The 21546-nt window shown below is 39.8% G+C and overlaps 1 protein-coding gene across 8 annotated transcripts in view; it reads left to right on the top strand.

Moving 5' to 3' along the window:
• LOC136858482 (early estrogen-induced gene 1 protein) overlaps positions 1-21546 on the top strand; it is a 611382-nt gene that overhangs the window by 322768 nt on the left and 267068 nt on the right. The window contains exon 2 of one of the 8 annotated variants that reach the window (XM_067138052.2): positions 13276-13367. The exons of the other annotated variants lie outside the window; for them this stretch is intronic. The gene's annotated coding sequence lies outside the window, so the exon portion shown is untranslated. The remainder of the gene's footprint in view (positions 1-13275; positions 13368-21546) is intronic. 8 annotated transcript variants of the gene reach the window in all.

Below are 21546 nucleotides of genomic sequence, written 5' to 3'. Positions count from 1 at the left end.
CTGTCAATAGCATCGGCTTGGTGTAGTGTATTAGTGTTATAAGTATATTCCTTTCTGTATTGTTTATTGTCAATGAATTACTTGCGAAAGAAATGCGACTATTCTTTTGGGACAGAGGAAGTATCAATAAATTTTAACTGGGTTTGCGTGATTACACTACATTCCTGGCTCATTTATTTAACCTTGAAAATGAGTACATATCTCGTTCCTGCGTAATTTTACGTCGCAGTGGAGGTTTAGCCTGATACGTTATCTAATTGCTTCGGGGATGAAAAACCGATGACACCTACGAACAATTCCAGTATTTACATCCGTCATTTTGTAAAATGAATGCTTTGAAGAGATCCTGACAGCCCTGTGTATGTAGGCCTATTACTTCTGGCATCAAATTCAAACAATAAATGGGAATTACTAGAAAAAAAAATCATTACTGAGTGTTGCAAAAGACGAAAATTAAGGCATGACATTGACAACACAGCCGAAAATTTCACAGGTATTAATGTCTGTTTGATTATTGACGCAAATGCACGGTCTAGTAAGATAAACAATTTTAACATCATGTTTTGCTTATTAGAAAATAATGATGCAGACATCCCGATTAACATTCCAGTGAAGCACCAGTTAACAATCAGACAATTATGGACAAGTGATTGACAATGGGATGGGCGAAAATATCATAAAAGGTTTCTGTAACTTCTGTATCTCTCCTCCTTTCACATACCCCCTGTGGGTGGGGGACGCAGGCGAAGAATTCACCCACGGTATCCCCTGCCTGACGTAAGAGACGACTAGAAGGGCCGACCAAGGGATGATCAAATTAGAGTAATGAAACTACTTGTGATTAGTACCACCACGCGGGGAACACATGGGTCGCTTTTAGTTGCGCGTAGTACCAGTATGTTGGGTAGGAAATAGGTTTGTGATTAGTAGCAAACGAGAGCGCGACGGCTTTTACAGTACCTGTGATTAGCAGCACTATATGAGCGACACAATGGGATGAGGGAACCCATGGTTCTGGTTTGCCCATGATTAGTACCCATTATATGAGGAACACCACGGGATAGTACAAGTCCCTGTGGTTAGTACACTTATGTGATGAACACCATAGGTTTCCGTTGCCTGTAAATGGCGCCGCAATGTGCTAAACACCGTAGGTTTGTAATACATGTGCGAATTACCTGTGAGTAGTACCATAATCTGTGGAATACCGCGAGTCTACGCTACTCTTAATTAGTACCGCAACATGACAAATACCATGGTTTTACTTTCCTAGCGATAAGTACCATTGTGAGAGGCCGCTGACTTGGATTTTGGACCCCTTTAGACTACAAGTATCATCGATTCAATATTGTGCTTTAGAAGCAGTCCCTTGTTCAGTAATACTATTGTTCTACGCCAGCTTCTGTGCATGTGGGTCGGTTCCACTGATCGTTTTAAATTCACATCCGTCCGTCCGTCCGTCCGTCCGTCCATCCATCCATCGTTTTGAATTGTGATAAGTGGATGTTTTTTGGGTTTTTGTCATCTCATTTCGTACCATTAGGGGCCGATGACCTAGATGTTAGGCCCCCTTTAAACAACAGGCATCATCATCGGCATCACCTTTCACATATCTCTGTTCTCGAGCACGCATTGCTTCTTACCACTGTTGCAAGCACGTAGTTTTGGAAGCATCTCTCTCTCTCTATTTACAAATAAACACAAGCCAGCACTGAGCTTTCACCTTTCTGACAAGCCTGCTTTATATAGGCAGTTCCCAAATATCAGACATCAGGGGTGGCTCGTGACAACATTTTCAGGGGGTTCACAGCAACATTTTTGTTCACGCCTCAAATGTGCCAAAGTAGAATGCAAATCAGTACAAAATAACTTACTTAAATCATTTTACTAAAAGTTTCTTGTACGGTTCCTTCTCCACTCGTAACATGGTACAACCACTGCAACCGAGGATGCATTTTTCCGAGATTAATCTGTGATTGTTCAACAAAACTAAAATTACCACTGTCGGGCTGAGTGACTCAGACGGTTGAAGCGCTGGCCTTCTGACTCCAATTTGGCATGTTCGATACTGGCTCAGTCCGATGATATTTGAAGATGCTCAAATACGTCAGTTTCGTTTCATAGATTGACTGGCACGTAAAAGAAATCCTGCAGGACTAAATTCCGACACCTCGGCTTCTCCGAAAACCGTAAAAGTAGTTAGTGGGACGCAAAAATAATAACATCGTAATTATTATTATTATTATTATTATTATTATTATTATTATTATTATTATTATTATTATTATTATTATTAATACAATTACGACTACTTCTAAAATGTTTTCATTCCGTACCCTGATGGTGGGCCTCCTATAGGGCGACGTCCTCTAGGAGATGTGCTGCGGTGATTTGAGGTGTGAAGAACGTGAGAGGGGGCGACCGTGGCCTATAACAGGAAATGTTGATGCATATCTTCATTCGCTTTAGAGGAGAATGGAAAACCATGTAAGAAACATTATTAGGTCAGCGGACAGGAGGAGAAGACTAACCCCACCGTCTCCCGAATGTAGGTTCTAAAAAGCCACAGTAAAGCCGTGGCCACTGTTAGTCGAAGCTACTCATCTCGGTGAAAGTAAAGTTCACAGCAACTTCGCTACAATGCTGTATTGCAGTGGCGGTTCGTGACATTTTACTCTGACAGGGCTGTGCCGCAATCTTTCCCCTCCCCAATCGGCCCAGATTTCACTGACCAACACCAAGATACTTTTAGATGAATATAATAATAATAATAATAATAATAATAATAATAATAATAATAATAATAATAATCCGATGGCACTAGCTGAATAGAAATTTGGTTGCACTACAACATTAATGAATGAATTAACTACGCTACAGTGGCATTTATGCACACACATTAACAACCTAACAGCTAATGCAATTCCCGACTACTATGGCACTGCACTGTTTCACTGATCACAATCACAAGTGATAATAACAACATTCATGAAAACAAATAAGCAGTGCACTCCCGAATTTCCCTCTCGTTGCTCAAATTTCAAAGCATGACAACGTATTTAACAATTTGACCACCCTAGTGTCACGTTATGGTTTCATTTTGAATCTTTATTTTAGCTTCCTTAGAGAACCGAATTGTTTAGTGACTATAATGGAATTCATTGCTTCGTAAAATGTGAATCTCTAACAACAATTGGGGGGGGGGGGGGAGGAGCCTAGATATCTTGTAAAGTGGTTGGCGATGTGATGAGAGCTCCGCCGTTCAGCGCTTACACCCACCTCCACTCCTCCTTCCCCTAACAAGCCCCGTATCGTCCTTTCAGGCTTCTCGCGCACCCCGCACCCTTGCTAAACAATATGAACCTACTTAGAGCTCTGCCGGACTGACCATACACCCGCCTGCACTTTTCCTTCCTCTGAAAAGCCCTCATCGCCCTTCCAGGCTCCTCGCCCATCCCGTACACTTGCGAAGTGTGGGGACCTACTCAGGGCTCTGCTGCCACAGTCCGAAAGCGTCACGGCTAAAGAGAAAACATCGTGCGTGCTGGTCAGCAGCCACGGTCTGAAAGCCGTTACCATTTTCTTGGAAATAGAAAAGCAAAATGAATACAGCCGAAATAATAAAGATAACGTTAAATGTTTTTGAAAAGGCGGTGGAGCGGCGCCCAAAAGCCCTTCATGCACGAACCGCCACTGTTTGTATTGTAGCGATTATTAAAAGATGCGAACACTATTCTTGGTTTTACATAGCAAGAAGTCACCTAGGTATGACAACAATCATGAAAATAATGAGTACTGGTACCACATTTACCGGTACTCAAAGTAATTTCACTGGAAACAATTCTCCACCCATAATATAAAGCAAACTTCTTCCCGCGATTACATACACCTGATCAAAATTATCTACTGGCGAAATCTTCCGGCGATGCAATAGTAACTTCTGAGAGCTGTGTGACCAGCAGTAACAGGGAAGGTGGCGGACCCTTGTTGTTAACTGTAATGCTGTCTCTGGTTTGTGGGTAGTTGTGGACGGAATGGCACATACCTTACCGTGCTCCTCGCTCATGGGAGGTATCTGTGCATAAACCATGACGTCATCTGCATGCGCATGCGTATAGTCTTCAGGCTCGTAGCACAACCTCCAGTGTGGTTCCTGCGTTGTCAGCCGAAACGAACAAGTGTTAGCACGGTTACTAGACTAGACAGTAGGGGTCAGTGCGCAGTAGGAAGCCACGCCTCATGACGTCACGCGGTCCCAAAGTTCGCTGAACCAAGTAGAGCGCCATTAGTCTAGTGATGGTGTTTACCTTCGCAACAGTGTAAGAGTTAACTTTTTCTGTGCTGTGCCATGGTATGTTGTGCTGTCGCTGGTTGCTCTAACAACGATGGACACCAGAAGGACTTTTTTTTTTGCTACTGGCACCGACACAGATAGGTCTTATGGCGACGATGGGATAGGAAAGGCCTAGGAGTTGGAAGGAAGCGGCCGTGGCCTTAATTAAGGTACAGCCCCAGCATTTTCCTGGTGTGAAAATGGGAAACCACGGAAAACCACCTTCAGGGCTGCCGTCAGTGGGATTCGAACCCACTATCTTCCGGATGCAAGCTGACAGCCGCGCGCCCCTAACCGCACCGCCATCTCGCCCGGCGACATTAAATTTACCGGGCGAGTTCGCCTTGCGTTTAGAGGCGTGCCGGATTTAAGGTTAGAGCCGTTGTATGTGACATGGGACCTTCAAATAGGAAATGTATGACTGATCTGAATATTTCGTGGGACAAACCGTCGCTGGAAAACCCATCAAGTAAAGAATGTAACATATGGTTTTTTGTGATGTGCCTCATGCACTTAAATTACTGTGGAGTCACATTCTTGATGAAGGGCATCAACTGGAAAGTAGGCAATGTGTACAAAAGCAGCATTTACAAAATTAATTGAAATGCAAAGTGAGGGCGAAGACCTACAATATCTGCATAAGCTTTCAATGAAGCATATTCTTATGACTGGAACGGAGAGGCAAAATGTACGGAAAGCCGCTGAACTGTTATCACTGACAGTGGGTAAAGCTTTATGCCATAACTTGTCAGAGCTCAGCTATGTAGGAGAGACTGTAATCACGATCAATAATGGATTTGACGCCCTAAACTCCCGTGTCCACGTGTGTAGTACAAACAGCTTAAAAAGTGCCTATGGGAATTGTATAGAGGAGCAAAATCATGCTTTTGACAGATTATTCAAATTAATTTTCACCGTGAGTATAATTGGCAAAAACAAACTCCTTCCTTTTCAAGAATTTTTTAAAATGTCTATAAATAGCCTTCGTGGTCTATTTAAGGACTTAAAAATCAGAAGGCTATTCTTACGTAATGGCGGCCAATTGTAACCAGGACATAATTGAGAGCTACTTTTCCCAGATCCGAGGACTTGGTCGCTTTTATGATCATTCTCTCCTTACCATTGTATCGCAGCGAATTAAATAATTAATTTTAAACCGGAATGCAAGTGAAGTGGTAAACAGCAAAAACTGTCCAGATGAAAAAAGTCCAATCTCTGAGCGCAGTAGTTTTGTCTGCGTAAGATAAGGGGCCTCAAAACTTCATACTTGAAAATGACGAACATTGCCAACGAATGTCCAACCAAAATGGGGAAGCTTGTGACAAAAATTGTAATGTTGATGATAATGATGATTTCACTTCAGCTGTCAATGGACTTCTGGAACATTTTCGTGATGAAAATAATACAAACGTGTTTGTCGAAGTAGTTAGAGAGAAGACCGAGCTACTGGAAATGATTGCTGGCTATGTAACTTATAGGGCGAAGGAAAAGTACCCCCAGAAAGCCAATATGTACGGAATCCAAACCGTGAACATTTCTCCTTCACGTAGGAATTGGCTAGAAACGATTTCAAGAGGGTACTTAATGAAACCCACGAAATAGTGCATTAATTCTATTTTTTAAAGGAAAATGAATTTAGTGCCTTCCATGGGAACTACATTAAAAAATGTCCAGGAGTTTTTAGGTTGTTAAAGGAAAGAATTAAGAAAAAATATCCTGATCTTGAAGATTTTGTTTTATATTTTGTTAGAACCAGAACGTTCATAAGGATGAAAAACATCAGCAAACTTAGGCACATGAATTCTTACAAGAGGTGTAAACGAACTCCTAATGAAAAAGGGAAAAGTGTGAAAAAAATTGAGAAAGTTGTTGGATAGACTGATTTTAAAGTAATGTAAAACAACCAAGTAAATATCTAGATGTAAATATTTTGTGTGGTATATAATGTAAAAATGTATACAGTTTTACTACCATAATAATAATAATAATTAGGAGTATTTATTAGGTGTTCTTAAATATTGAACTTCTGATCAGTGGCGAAGCTATTAGTTAATTAATGGGTAGGCTGGAAATAGTTTTTTTGTAGAGTAGTTCCAAACGTCCAGTTTTCTTGGTTGCAAAATGGTCAATCTCACGGTCGTTCAATACTTGCATCACTCATCAATTCCTTCACAAGCATTTTCTCGATAGAAATGGTACTAAGACTGCTTCATTGTTCATTGAATTACGCAGGTAAGTTTTTATCCTCTTCAGAGTGCTCTTACTCCTTTCAGAGGAAGCCGTGGCCACAGGAAATGTTAATATTAAACGAATCAATTTTGACACTTCCTCATACACTGGTTCGAGGTCATTGAGGACAATATAAAGTAAACGTTTTTGAGGGGATTGAGAAAACTAATGAAGCAGTGCTTAGAGAAATAAACACCCAGCGACATTTAATAACGATAAAAAGGAGAAAAGCATCAGTTTTTGGTCACATTCTCCGGCATAATGACTTCATAGAGAACTTGTTCGAAGGTAAGGTTATGGGAAAGAAAGGCATAGGGAAACCACGGAAGAAGATCATTGAAGAGGTAGTTGAGATAATGCGATGCCGAGGTTATGTAGAGATGAAAAGGATCGCAGAGAGAAGAGATCAGTGCTTGCAGCGACAAGGCAAAGCCTTTAGATAATGATGATGTATGTTTTCTATATCGGAATGTCCGGCTCCATGGCTAAATGGTTAGCGTGCTGGCCTTTGGTCACAGGGGTCCCGGGTTCGATTCCCGGCAGGGTCGGGAATTTTAACCTTAATTGGTTAATTTCGCTGGCACGGGGGCTGGGTGTATGTGTCGTCTTCATCATCATTTCATCCTCATCACGACGCGCAGGTCACCTACGGGTGTCAAATCACAAGACCTGCATCTGGCGACTGGCGAGCCGAACATGTCCTCGGACACTCCCGGCACTAAAAGCCATACGCCATTTCATTTCATTTTTCTATATCGGAATAAATGTTAATCAATTCATTGTCCAATCTTTCGCTATTAAAAAAGTAAATGTTCATAAGACTGTTCAGTTTAATAGCAGGGAAGCTCTTTTTGTACACTATGTACTGAGTTGGATCCAACAACTTAACAAACTGGATGATTTCAAAATCTCCAAACCGTATTTCCATTTGCACAATTACGGTGTCAAGAAATGCATATGTTAACATTTTGAGCGTTTGGAATGTCCTGTCATCTACATTTATCTCGTTATTTGTTTTGCGACATTTTACATCCTTGAGGATACTAGTGGTTTTTCTAATTTCAATATTGCATAGAATTACATCAGATGTGCTTTTATAATGCAGTAGAACAAATAGATGGTCTGTAAAAGTAAAAACTTTTCTATAGAGACAGAGCAAATAAATGAATTGGGCCTTCTTGAGTATGACAAACAACCCAACAACTGAATTACACGATTTACTGTCCCAACCCTCATCGTTCTCTGCATTGTTTTCAAAAACCTGTGTTAGATCATCGTAGTGCGAAAATATTGTGTGAACTGCTCTCGAATGAAAGCTCCAACGGGTAGCGCATGCTTGTGGAAGTCTGAATCCTTTGAATTCCAGAAGATAAGCTCGTTTTGAGGATCTAATAAAAATGACTGAAAGGTTGTTAGATTATGAATGAAGAGCCGGACTGATTTTATTGTTTTGGAGCAATAGAGAAGAACGAGGTTTAACTTGTGGGCATAACGGTGTAGAAATATTGTCCTTGGGCAAACTTTCTTAACGTAATGCTGAACACCCCATGCCTTCCTGCCATTTCAGAACAACCGTCATATGTTTGACATACGACTTTATCAATCACTCCCCACTTTCACAGAATATTGACAATTAATTCTGATAAGCCTGATGCAGTCTTATCAACCGAAACATCATAAAAGCCTATGAACCTTTCTGTGGGACCCTGTTTTGAGCATAACCGGACGGAATATTACACTAACTTGAGATCTGTTTGATACATCTAAAGTCTCATTTGCCTGAATACCAATGAAATCACAAGAATCTAACTCTGCTTTGATTGTCTCCTAAATTATGACAGTTACAGACTCATTTACGAAGTAATTCATTCTCCATTTCGTTTGATGTGCCTTTAAAGCCCGACGTGGACTGGAGATGATCTCGAATGTACTGTTCTTGTTTTGAAAGAAGATCTAACGACTCTAGGTAATTGCCCCTGTTGATCGAGTCTTCCCCATCAAAATGACCTCGAAATCCAAGCGCCTGTTTCCCCAAGAAAACACATCATGTCAAGAAGTCTCTCAACAACAAGTCTATTTTGTTTCACGGCTTCGTTATGCTTAACGGCTTGAATTATTGCACCTTCAGATAAAGAATGTTCTATCCTCCCGCGCCCCAGTAAACGGAATCTCTCTTCGTTCTGAATATGTTCATTTGAATTTTGACGCTTCTCTGCTTTTCTAAGAAAGTTTTTTGCAATAATTACCCCATTGAAAGTCCATTCCTTTTCACCACCAAACAAAACACACGTATAACAAAAAAGCTTCTTGCTTTCGGAACAGGCTGTTAACCACGAATATCGTGTATATCAAGAAAATACTTAATACTTAATATCCAAATTAGGCATACATCTTTCGTTTTTGGCTTCACACTTCTCTTCGTAAGTACAAGATGAGAACGGTTTACGTTTTTAAAGAGTTCAAAGGACTCCTTAAGTTCCCATATGTTAAGTTCACATATTATTTCAACGGGATTTTCAACCGGATGATGTCAGTCTCATTTTACACAACTAACAGTCCATGTCTGAATTGTCACAAATAAAGCCAATAATGGACGGATTGCCCACTAATTCAAAAAACCCACATACTTAACAATAGGGTAGTTCATTGTCACTACGCTCTCAAATAGCACAGGAGGCTTGCCTCTCTGGGGTCTAGACCTTGTAGAGAGAGGAGTGCGGGCGCTAAACCTTTCTCCACCACCCCGCGCCATTCACCAAGCTGACGGAAGGGAAACAAAACAAAAAGTCCTAGGTGAGACAAGTTGCACACTGCCTCCCTGTCAGAACAAGTAGTCTGCTGTCGCCATCTAGCGGGGCGATCAGCGAAGCACATTATCCGCTGTCATCATGTAGCACATTTCAAAAAGAGCTTATTGTTGATTTAACACAATAACAACTCCAGATACATTTCGATGGCTTACTTCTAAAACCTCGTATCTCCAAATGCACTTCCTATCCATTTTCTTCCTTAAGACTGGTCACGCCTCCCAGCCACATATGGATGTACAGTCCATCAGAACAATTTTCGTCGTGTTCATTTCCCTGTGCTGGTGTGTAAAGGAAAATGAACCTTAAATACATTAAACTGTAGGAGTGCTTAAATTTGCCATGAAAACAACATTCCTACAATACGGTATGATAAGGTCCATTTTCCTTTACACGGTCGCGCAGGAAAATGAACACTACGAAAAAGGTTCTGATGGATTGCACATAAATATGTGTCTGGCAGGCGCGACCAGTCTTAAAGAATGTAATGGGTAAGAAGAGCATTGTGACATACGAGGTTTTAGAAGTAAGCCGACGATTTGTTACGATATTTATGTTTAATTGTGCTTCTTAGGGTAGGCATTGCCTCAAATGACTCCAAGTAGTTTCCCCACTGCTTCTGATCGCATTTTCGGACTTTGAGGGTTTTCTCCGTACCACAGGTCTATATAGCCTAAGCCTGTGGAAGCCTCTTCCCCCTCCCTCCTAAAAAAAAAGTGACCCCTGATATGGTGGAAGAGGTTGATGTTTCTTCAGGGGTTTTCTATCAACATTCCACCGGCCAGTACACATTTATAAATAATGACTTATTCATAAATATAATATTAGGTGTTTACAATACTACTTAACACCAACAATCTGCCAAAACAACGGTAAAGAGCATCCCGTGCGATTGCTCATGTTTCTTTAATTTTAGTAACTAGTTTTAGAAATAAAACTACGTATAAAATCGTTCTAAAATCACTGGATGGGTAGAAAATACGAAAACCGAACCGTAAATACTTTATTTGCGAGGCGAAAGATCTGTTAGTACTGAGAAAGCTATTGGAATAGTTCGTGTTAGGCACAGTGTTATATCACTTGTAATGTTCTGAAAAATACTGAAATAAATTACAACATAATTATCTGCACATAACTGGCAATTATATTTGACAAAATTGAAAACTATTAAGCAAGTGGTTAGATAAAAACAAGCCTTAACAGAAACGCACAATTACAATGGGCCGTGTTCACTGCAAGCCCGGCAGTGGGGGCCAGACGACGTCACCAGGCAAAGCGAGCCTGCGCGTGATCCCTACCGTCTAGTCTAGTAACCGTGAGTGTCGGTGTAACCGAGCGTCGATATAAGTTGAATGCTTGTGAGCGATTGATGAAATCAGGTCGAAACAACGGAAACAATTTTGAATTATCCATGAATGCGTGAATATGCATAAGAATTTGGTGTTCACGTGCTCATGTACTCCTGAGAGTCCACTGCCACTGCCAGACGTCTATTCGAGACAGAAAATGTGATGAAATGAAATGTCGTATGGCTTTTAGTGCCGGGATATCCCAGGACGGGTTCGGCTCACCAGTTGCAGGTCTTTCTATTTGACGCCCGTAGGCGACCTGCGCATCATGATTAGGATGAAATGATAATGAAGACAACACATACACCCAGCCCCCGTGCCATTGGAATTAACCAATTAAGGTTAAAATCCCCGACCCGGCCGGGAATCGAACCCGGGACCCTCTGAACCGAAGGCTAGTACGCTGATCGTTCAGCCAACGAGTCGGACAGAAAATGCGATAATGTCTTTGAAGACATTATACAGTGCTCGTATTTCTGCTTTTAAATTTACAACTTTGTTGCAGTGAATTAATAAATGGAAGTATGCAACAAACACTGATTTTTTTATCTTCACAACACACGGTGATTTATTAATATTTGTCTCCCCTCAACACAGGCTGGATATTTCTCCCGATCTTTCTTCTACGTGAAAATATCGGGATTGTCATTCAACTGCTCTTCTTTCCTTACTAAAGAACCCTCGAAATAAGGCGGATTCCTTTTCAGTCTCATCGAAATGCTGTCCAGACTAACGATTGTATACTACGTGCGTTCGCTATTCTCCCGTCTAGGTTCGCCTTTCTTGCCGCTAGCAGCGTCACGAGTACCAAATAGCTTCATTCTCATGCCGCGGCCTACAGTATAATCTGACGTGATCAATTCCTGAACTGCGTAGTCTACCCGGTTTCACCTTGAGACTACAATTTTGAGACTTCATTGATCCAGTTTTACATAATAATGCTTGGTGGTTTCCTATGCACCAGGGGTCTTGACTTTGCTGATAAATATATTTTTTGTTCTTAATCCATAATAGAGTGCTTCAAAGTGTTAACGTCGTACTAACTCATGATTTCGGCGCCACTGAGGCTGGAAAGGAAGGTAGCGGCTCTGGCCGTAGTTAAGGTACGTCAGCCTGTTGTGCCTGATTTACCTTATATGAAAATGGGAAATCACAGAAAATCATATTCTGAGTTATTGACAGTGAGGTTCAAACCTACCATCCCGTGAACGTAAACCTCCAGCTTAACGACTCGTACCGCGTAACCATCTCATTCAGTCCTGTCTCACTAAAGCGTCTCGGTACTGTTCGAGGGTTGCCAGGCAAACGTGTAGCTGCACGGTATTCTTGGATGTCACACAATCCGCGGCGACTGAACGTTCGCCCGCGTCATTGGACGACATCGGTCATAAATCCGAATCTCGGCGACAAGTTATCTCTCTGTTTCCATAAACGGCTTGAAAATATCGCGTTGCCGTGCTCCGTGGAATACCATACTGTCGGCCTGCTTTTGAGACATATTCAGTTTGCTCCTGCATCGAGAGGTCAACAACTACCTCTTAAATCGTCTGTTTATGGAGAACTATTGCTGTAGAGTGATCCGTTGTTCCCACAGCCAATCGGCTGTGTGACGTAGACGTGGAGGGGTTCAAACGTTCTTCCATGTCCTTGCTAAGGAATAATGAAAACAATTACGTTACTAAGCGGACTCGCGATCATAACACCTCGATTGGAATCTAATGCTATTGCAACTACGTTTCTAGCGCCATGCTTTCAGCTGCACTGCTGTTCCCCGCTTTCCATAAAACGACAATTTGCAGTGATATTATCTCTCGTCGAACTGCGTAGTTTCCTTGTTATCATCTTTCTATGAATATAGATTCGTTACCTTTGAGTATTTAACTACGGAAATACAAGAGAACACGATCAGTATCATCTTTAACATAATTGTGCCCGACTCGTTGTCTGAATGGTCAGCGTACTGGTCTTCGGTTCAGAGGGTCCCGGGTTCGATTCCCGGCCGGGTCGGGGATTTTAACCTCAATTGGTTAATTCCAATGGCACGGGGGCTGGGTGTGTGTGTTGTCTTCATCATTATTTCATCCTCATCACGACGCGCAGGTCGCCTACGGGAGGCAAATAGAAAGACCTGCACCTGGCGAGCCGAACCCGTCCTGGGATATCCCGGCACTAAAAGCCATACGACAATTCAAAAAACATAATTGTGACTTGTAATGGATCATCTTATCTTCGCCGCTCACATTTGGCACAGAGAGGCTTTGCATTGTTATGCATGTTACGTTTTACACATATTGCTTTTGATTATACCTTGATCCACGGTAGTAAACTACTGTAACTATCATGTGGATGTCAATTGCCATTCACTTCCTAAAAAATAAACTTATTCTCGAATCTCCAAGGATAAACGTTAAGATCTTAAGTTAATGAAGTGTTTCTCCCCCATAATTTATGTTTCTATTCAGTGGAATCGTATTAAAAATGTAGGGTATGTTTGGTACTCATTAATATGCCTCAGAAGCAAATTTTCGTGAGTTCTTTTCTCTTTTTTTCATTTCAGGCAGATACTTTGTGAAGATATGAATCTTGGAAGGTTCTGCAGCCAGTGTTCACCCCTTGTCCTTTCCCAATTCCATCCTTCATTGCGTTAAGGTACGAATAGCGTAAATTCCTATGTATTTAATGATATCTAAATTACTAATAATCAGTAGAAAATGTATGATAGTTTTCATAAGGGTATCACGTATGTTTGGTCTTGGGTGAACCGTAATTACTTAGTTCATGGGCAGTTGTTTAATACAGTTTTTAAGTATATCTCTGACAGTATGTAGTTCCACATTTCATGCTGCACTCACTTTTAGTGTATATATATATATGTAGTTTTTAAGCCTTTTCATTTTGAACTTAGTGTTAATTTTGTTGTTCAGAGTAGTTTTGAATATTTGTTTAGTAATTATGTGTATTTCTCATTCATCAAACATGAATCTTTCATTCATTGTAGAACTCGCAACAATGACTTTTAAAGGTACAGGTATTTTGAATTATTTCATTTCAATTTCAATTCTGCTCAGTTGATTGGTTCAAGTACAGTATACAAATATAAAGCAACATATAATGAATTCGGCACCCTGTAGTGAATAATTTATTAGAATTGCTGTCTTAAGATTTACTGCGAAGGCCATTTACCTAATGGTTAATTTAGGCAGGGCAAGTTTGAGGTGTCAAGTACTTGAAACCTTTAAACTTGAAACCTCTAAACTTGAAACTAGTATTTGTTGTTACACAAGGAAAGCGAACCTAGAAATTCCTGTGGCATTCCATTATTTTTATTGGACACAAACTAGACAACAAATATATTAAATAGGTAGTGAATATAGTATGATAGGCATAAGTCTGACATAAAAATACATAGGACCGAACTCGATAGCTGCAGTCGCTTAAGTGCGGCCAGTATCCAGTATTCGGGAGATAGTGGGTTCGAACCCCACTGTCGGCAGCCCTGAAGATGGTTTTCCGTGGTTTCCCATTTTCACACCAGGCAAATGCTGGGGCTGTACTTTCAATAAAGCCACGGCCGCTTCCTTCCCAGTCCTAGCCCTTTCTTGTCTCATCGTCGCCATAAGACCTATCTGTGTCGGTGCGACGTAAAGCCAATAGCAAAAAAAAAAAAAAAAAAAAAAAATACCTAGTAGAAATCCAAGATTGTAGATAATTTTTGCATTGTTACTCCAAGAGGTACAAAAACAAAGACAAGGAGAGGAAAACTTGGATTAGGTCTCAATAGTGATTATCAGAATTTCTCGAAATTAAGAAATGAATGCAAGTCTGAATCTAAATCTTGCTATACAATGTATGTCTCCAACTGTGAACGAAGTATTACTTCCAATCCACAGAAATTCTGGCAATATCTAAGTTCTAAAAGGTCATGTAATAATATTCCTTCAACAATGCATCTTAATGAAGTTACAGCAGATACTGGAGAAAATATTGTCAATCTTTTTGCTAACCACTTTTCAACTGTTTATTCTTCTTATCAGAATAGTAGTAGTAGTATGTCATATGATTATCCTTTCTCTGTCAATCTATCAGTTATAAACATTAGTAAGGCAGAAAATTTACAACAAACTGATATCTCTGGAATTAAAGAAAACTGTAGGACCTGATGGTGTTTCAACGTACCTGGTCAAGTACTGCTCATTTATATGTGAAGCACTCTTTTATCTGTTCAACTTATCATTAAACCAAGGCGTTTTTCCAGTGGAATGGAAGAAAGGATTTGTTAGTCCAGTTTTCAAAAATGGTGATAAAACTGACAAAAAACAATATAAATCAGTTATAATTTTTTCTCATATTTCCAAAATTTTTGACTCAATAATTCTTGACAAAATCACACCTCTCTTTAGAAACATAATCATTGATGAGCAACATGGATTCTTTTCAGGGCGGTCAACCTGTAGCAATCTTCTTTCATTCTGTCAGTTCCTCTTGGATGCAGTAGAGAACCACTCCCAAGTGGATTGCATTTATACAGACTTCTCAAAAGCTTTTGACACTGTCGACCACGATATCTTGCTGCAAAAACTAACGGGCTACGGAATTAATGGGCCTCCCCTCTCATGGTTTGAATCGTATCTTAAAAATCGCCTGCAGATTGTTGAAATAAGGAATCATTTTTCTGCGCCTATTATTGTTACCAGTGGAGTTCCTCAAGGGTCTTACCTTGCGCCCTTACGTTTTACTCTCTACATAAATGACATTAAAAATATACTTAAAAATTCTAAATTGCTTTTGCTGACGATGCAAAAAAAATTGCAAATTAATTGTCCACTTGATTGTTTAAAACTTCAAGAAGATTTACATCATCTGGAAAAGTACTGTATTCAAAATGGGTTGAAACTTAATCATGAGATATGTAAAATAATATCGTTTTTTAAAAACAAGAAGAAAATATCACTTCAGTACAAATTTAGTAATAACAACATTCTAACTCCTGTTTCACAAGTTAATGACCTTGGTGTTTTATTCAGTTATAACCTACCGTTTAATGAACATATTGAAAATATTTGTAAGAAAGCATTTCAAAGATTGGGTTGCATTACTAGATATTCTAGAGAATTTTTAAACTTAGTTACCTATCGATTGCTGTATGTGTCCATGGTACGCCCTATACTAGAATACTGTACACCTGTTTGGAACCTTTCTCATCAGACCTCTATCCATAGATTAAATTCAGTACAACATAAATTTCGTTTATATTCATTTAGAGCAGGATTCTCATATGATAATGTTGATTATACATCCCTACAACAGTCCTTAAATCTGCATAGCCTGTCACAACGCCGTGAATTATTGGATACACTCTTCATTTTTAAATTGCTTCATTCCTTGGTGAATTGTCCACAACTCCTTGCAAAAATTAACGTACATGTACCAGACAGACGCACAAGGTTCAAGAATACATTGTCTACAAATTGGCATAGAACTAACTACGCATTCAATGGGCCAATTGAACGAATGTCAAGATCTCTAAACAAAGTGGATATTGATATATTTAACTGCTCATTGTCAAAATTTAGAAATCACTTACATAATCTCCAGAATTGACTATTACTTTCCTGTGATTACTTGTAATATAACCTGTGTATGTAGGCTATCTGTACATATTTTTTCTACTTATATTCCATTGAACTTTCGTTTTAGTGTGTTTTGTTTTGTTTATTCTTCTCTACTGTTATGTAAAATGGTATTACCGTTAATAAAGTATTATTATTATTATTATTATTATTATTATTATTATTAGACAATACGGCCCAGAAAGCGCCCAGCTTTTATAGCATCTCAGAGGGGAAAGTTCCAGAACTCTTTATAGATTGGCTGGATGCCTGTACACACCCCCAATTTTCATTGGCTAGAGACATATACACAAAATTTCTGATTGGTTAATAACTAAGGAAGAAGGAGGCCGTAGGAGTGTTGACAATTTTAACACACACAATGAAAAAACAATCTACCAAAACTAAGGTTAACAAACTTTGAAAATATAAATTTCTTCAAGAATTAATTATCCTTAATCCCGCCAGAGGGTACATAGGCCGATGGTAGGGACATCTAATGGTTGAAGGTCGAAGTATCTTGGGTTACATTAGTTCGAGACTCATAGCACAGATGGCCTTCTAGAAGGCGCGCAGTTCAACCGGATGGAGAAGATACAATTATTATTATTATTATTATTATTATTATTATTATTATTATTATTATTATTATTATTATTATTATTTACAAGCATAGTCTTCGTTAAAATATAACTGAATGTATGTATTCAGTACAGAATTACCTGATTGCACATCTCCTCCCCCCTCCCCCCGCATTTTTAGAGTTTTTGACCTTGAAATATATTTTGCATTATTTATGATCCACCTATGTTGTCTCTTGGGGAGAAATATATCTGTTTCTGGCATTCCAAACTATACATTACACTGATTTAGTTTTCAACGACAAATTATTGAGTTGGTTTTAGATATTACCTTTGTAATGATATAATGTATGCGTGGTTTATTTGAATTTTCATCATGGAAATATACTCATTAAAATGTATAAACCTTTCACCCAGTCGTTGGGATTGTTCTCCGTAAAGATTTATATCGGCTGTATTTACCGACGACTCCGACTACGTGGCTAAATGGTTAGTGTGCTGGCCTTTAGTTGCGGGAGTCCCGGGTTCGATTTCCGGTAGATTCGGGAATTTCAACGATCATCGGTTAATTCCGCTGGCACGGGGGCTGGGTGTGTGTGTGTCGCCTTCGTCATATTATCCTAATCACGACGCGCAGGTCGCCTACGGGAGTCAAATCAAAAGACCTGCACCTGGCGAGCCGAACATATCCTCGGACACTCCCGGCACTAAAGCCATACGCCATTTCATTCTTTTTCTTTTTTACCGACGGCTACTAATTCAGTGCCCATAATTAAATGTGCACGGTTTGTGGTTATAGTAGTTTGCTATTTGAACAGAACAAAGAACAATTTCATTCTGATTTAGCTTACCTTATCTTGGATGATCACATAGCTTATTACTGTAAATGAAAATTGTGTTGTGTACACGGGCCGCATCCGGCACGATTACATATTGTGCGGTCGCTAGTGGCACGGGACGCATGCGGCACAATCGCATCTGGCACGACACCAAGATCATGGCGGTAGCTATGGGTGGTCGAGGAGACTTAAACGCATCGTTTTGTTACTTTCGTCCCATCTCGTGCAGAAGCCTTCTGAATATAACTATCTCATGAGAACACCATCTACAAATTTTTTGATATTGAAATTTGTCCGATTTGTGTTATTGGATGTTATGAAGTTAGATACATCACTTATATATGTTTGAATTTGCATATTTAATTATTATGTCCAAAAATGTTTCTCTCTCACTTCCTAGGTATTCTACAGGTGCACCAAAGGTATCCATATCTTTTTTTTTTTTTTTTTTTTTTTGAAGAATGGATACAAACTCTCATTGCCTGTCTTTTCCTCTTTGCTGGCCTAGATTCAAAATGCCTACCGCAAACTCAGATGAAGCTCTTCAGCTCCGGTAGGCGAGAATAACGAGTAAGCTTCCCTTCGACCGACGCTGCTGATAAGCTTGTTCCAAAGCCTAATGTAAAATAGTTAAGACCCATGAAGCCCCTGACCTAACCAACCCGCGTTGTCGCTGTGCTATGCTCAACGTGAATTTGTTATGTGGCGCCCGGATCAATAAAGCCGTTCCCTGGGCCACGTCGCGTCGCGAGTTGAGTGGGTGGTGTGATTGATAGCGCAGAGGCTGGCCCGCCTCCATAACCTCCGTCCATTCACTTTTGTGCGGTAGTTGTGAGCTGCATTTACGGTGACCAGATACCAAGAATGGAAAGAGAGGACACACTGTATTCTGAGGATACTATGCTTATTTTTTTTTACTGAATCGGCTACAGGAACTACGCTGTAATCAAAGTAATAACACTAATGTATTCTCGATACATGTTACAGTGTGGACATTGTTCCATCTTTACGTCACTTACGACAAAAGTTTTGGTTTCATCATTTTTTTTTTCTTTCTTCAGCTTATCCCAGCCATTTCTGGGGTCGCTGGAGCCACCCAGGCTCAGTTTGATTTTAGCCAGGGTTTAAGGCCTGATGCCTTTCCTGACGCCACGTGATTTTGAGATGAAAATCTTCAACAGATGATCGATCGGAATTCGAACCTCCATCTTCTAGGTGGGAAGCCAGCAGCAAAGCTACTGAGCTAATCACGACTCTATGGTCCATTGTTCATTTAAAAGGTTCTATATAAATGATAGGCCTTACATACAATAAATACTAATAAATTAATAGGAAACTTAATTAGAACATTTCATCATTTGCCCTTATATTGCATGTGTCGTTTGCAATTAGAAGGTATCAGCATTAAGAACTGAACACACATTTTCGTTGACTTCTCTCTCACGATTTGTCCATAAGTTTCTTTGTTGATAGCATCACGGTATTTCTCGCAAAGAGCAGGAAAGGAAAAAAGTTATTACCGTACGTTTTTACTGTTTCGTTGTACTGTACGTCAATAGTTCCACGCGTCAGCAATAAGAAAGTGATTCGTTGAATTGGTTTAGTGAAATCTAACGCATTGGTCAACGAAGTCCGTACTATTAAAAATGACAGTAGGTGAAAATTGCACACGTAATCCAGAGCAAAATTATGATAATAAGCTATTACAGAAATGGAATGGTAAAAAAAAAAAGTTCTTAACTTGTATTTACAAGTATGGAAGTATTTCGTAGATGGTAATATGTTAAATCCGGAATAATTTATTTATTTATTTATTTATCATGCCTTTATAGGTGGCGAAGTTAGGGCTCTTGACCCTCTCTTACACTTAACCACTGTACACATCATTGAGAGCAGAGTTTGAGTACATATTACATAATAAATGATAACCTACACAAAAATACCTTACACTTTTCTAACTCACATTCATACGATCATTCATTCTTTCCAGTCATACAAGTTAGTCAGCTGCATTCAGCAGGTAGTCTCGGCAAGCAGTCTTAAATTTAAGTAATGAAGTGGAATTTCTGACACTGACAGGCAGGGAATTCCAAAGTCTAGAACCCGCCACAACAAAGGAGTTGTTGTACATGGAGGAGCGGTGAACAGGAATAGAAAGGGAGGAACCAGAGCGGGTATTACTGCAGTGAAAGGAGGACAAATACTTAAGCTGGGATGAAATGTATAGTGGTCTGTCTTCAGAGAGCAGTCTGTATATCTGTATCAGTATGTGATACATCCGTCGTTTGTCAGGTTTTAGCCATGAAATAGTGTGATAGTATGGGGTGACATGTGTATCATAACTCAGACTGTATATAAATCTAAGGCAACAATTAAGCGCTCGCTGAAGTTTCGAAGTCTGCTCTTTTGTTGCATCTACCAGAATGACGTCACAGTAGTCGAGGACGGGAAGCACTAGCGTTTGTATGAGTTTGACTCTCACAATACAAGGTAAAATATCGCTGTTTCTTTTAACCGAATGAAGTATCGAAAATATTTTTTTACACACATTCTTAATATATTCAGACCAATTTAAAGTTTCGTTCATTGTCACTCCTAGATTTCTCACAGTTTGGCTGAATGGGATAACTCTACCATTCAGTATAACTGAAGGAATAGTTTCGTATCTTAGTGTGGCCAACAATTTTTGAGAGCCAATAATGATTGCTTGCGTCTTGGAGGGATTAAGGAGGAGGGAATTTTTCAAGGAGTAAGCGTTAAGTCGCTGAAGGTCAGCATTGATGCCTGCTATGGCATGCGGCAAATCAGAGCTCTTACAGTGACAGTAAATTTGTAAGTCGTCCGCAAAAAGATGGTAGCTACAATTCTTTAAATTAGAGGAAATGTCGTTTATATACAAAATAAAGAGCAATGGGCCTAAAACACTACCCTGCGGCGTGCCTTCCTTCCTGGTTCGCCAGTGAGAGGTTTGATCAAGGGTTATAATTCGTTGCGCGCGATTTTTGAGGTACGATGAAAAGAAATTAATAGTTCGTTGATCGAAGTAGTAAGATTGCATCTTGTTTAATAGAGTCTGGATGTTTATAGTGTCAAATGCGCTACTGAAATCGAGGAGAGTAAGTATTGTCACTAGTCTTTGGTCCATTGCGTGCCGTATGTCATCAGTCACTTTGAGCAGGGCAGTTGCTGTGCTGTGTCCCTTCTTGAAGCCAGATTGCAGTGGGTCTAGGAGAGAATGGTTGTTTAAGTATTCCAACACCTGCTCGTGAACCAGACGCTCGAGTGCTTTGGAAATCGCTGGTAAGATAGAAATTAGTCTGTAGTCGGATGGTAGGGAGGGGTCAGGTTTCTTAGGCACAGGGATAACATTAGCTAGTTTCCATAGTGAAGGAAAGGTTCCGTTTTTAAGGCAGTAGTTGAAAATGTGGGTAATAATTGGTAAAACAGCACCAATAATGTTGTGTAAGAAAGTTATAGGGATATCATCCACTCCTCTGGCTTTTGATTTGATAGAATATAATACTTTTTTTAACTTTATTAGCAGTAACAGGGTGGAATGTGAAATGTTGTTTGTCAGGTAAAGGGTTCATAACGGGGTTGGGTACTGAGTTTGGGGAATTTAGTACATTAGGTGGTGTTCTTTCTTCAGTAAAAAATTCGTTTAACTTATCGAGTGGTATGTCTGGCACATGGGGTTGTTGTCGAGGTTTCCCTATGCCTAAGGAACGAAGCGCGTTCCAAGCACTGCCAGAATTCATGTTTGCAGTCATGTTTTTCAAATATGTAAATTTACGGTTTC

The sequence above is a fragment of the Anabrus simplex genome, chromosome 1, assembly GCF_040414725.1.
Source record: "Anabrus simplex isolate iqAnaSimp1 chromosome 1, ASM4041472v1, whole genome shotgun sequence".
Lineage (NCBI taxonomy): Eukaryota > Metazoa > Arthropoda > Insecta > Orthoptera > Tettigoniidae > Anabrus > Anabrus simplex.
Note: the sequence above shows the minus strand (reverse complement) of the source record. Positions and strands in the feature narration are given on the sequence as shown.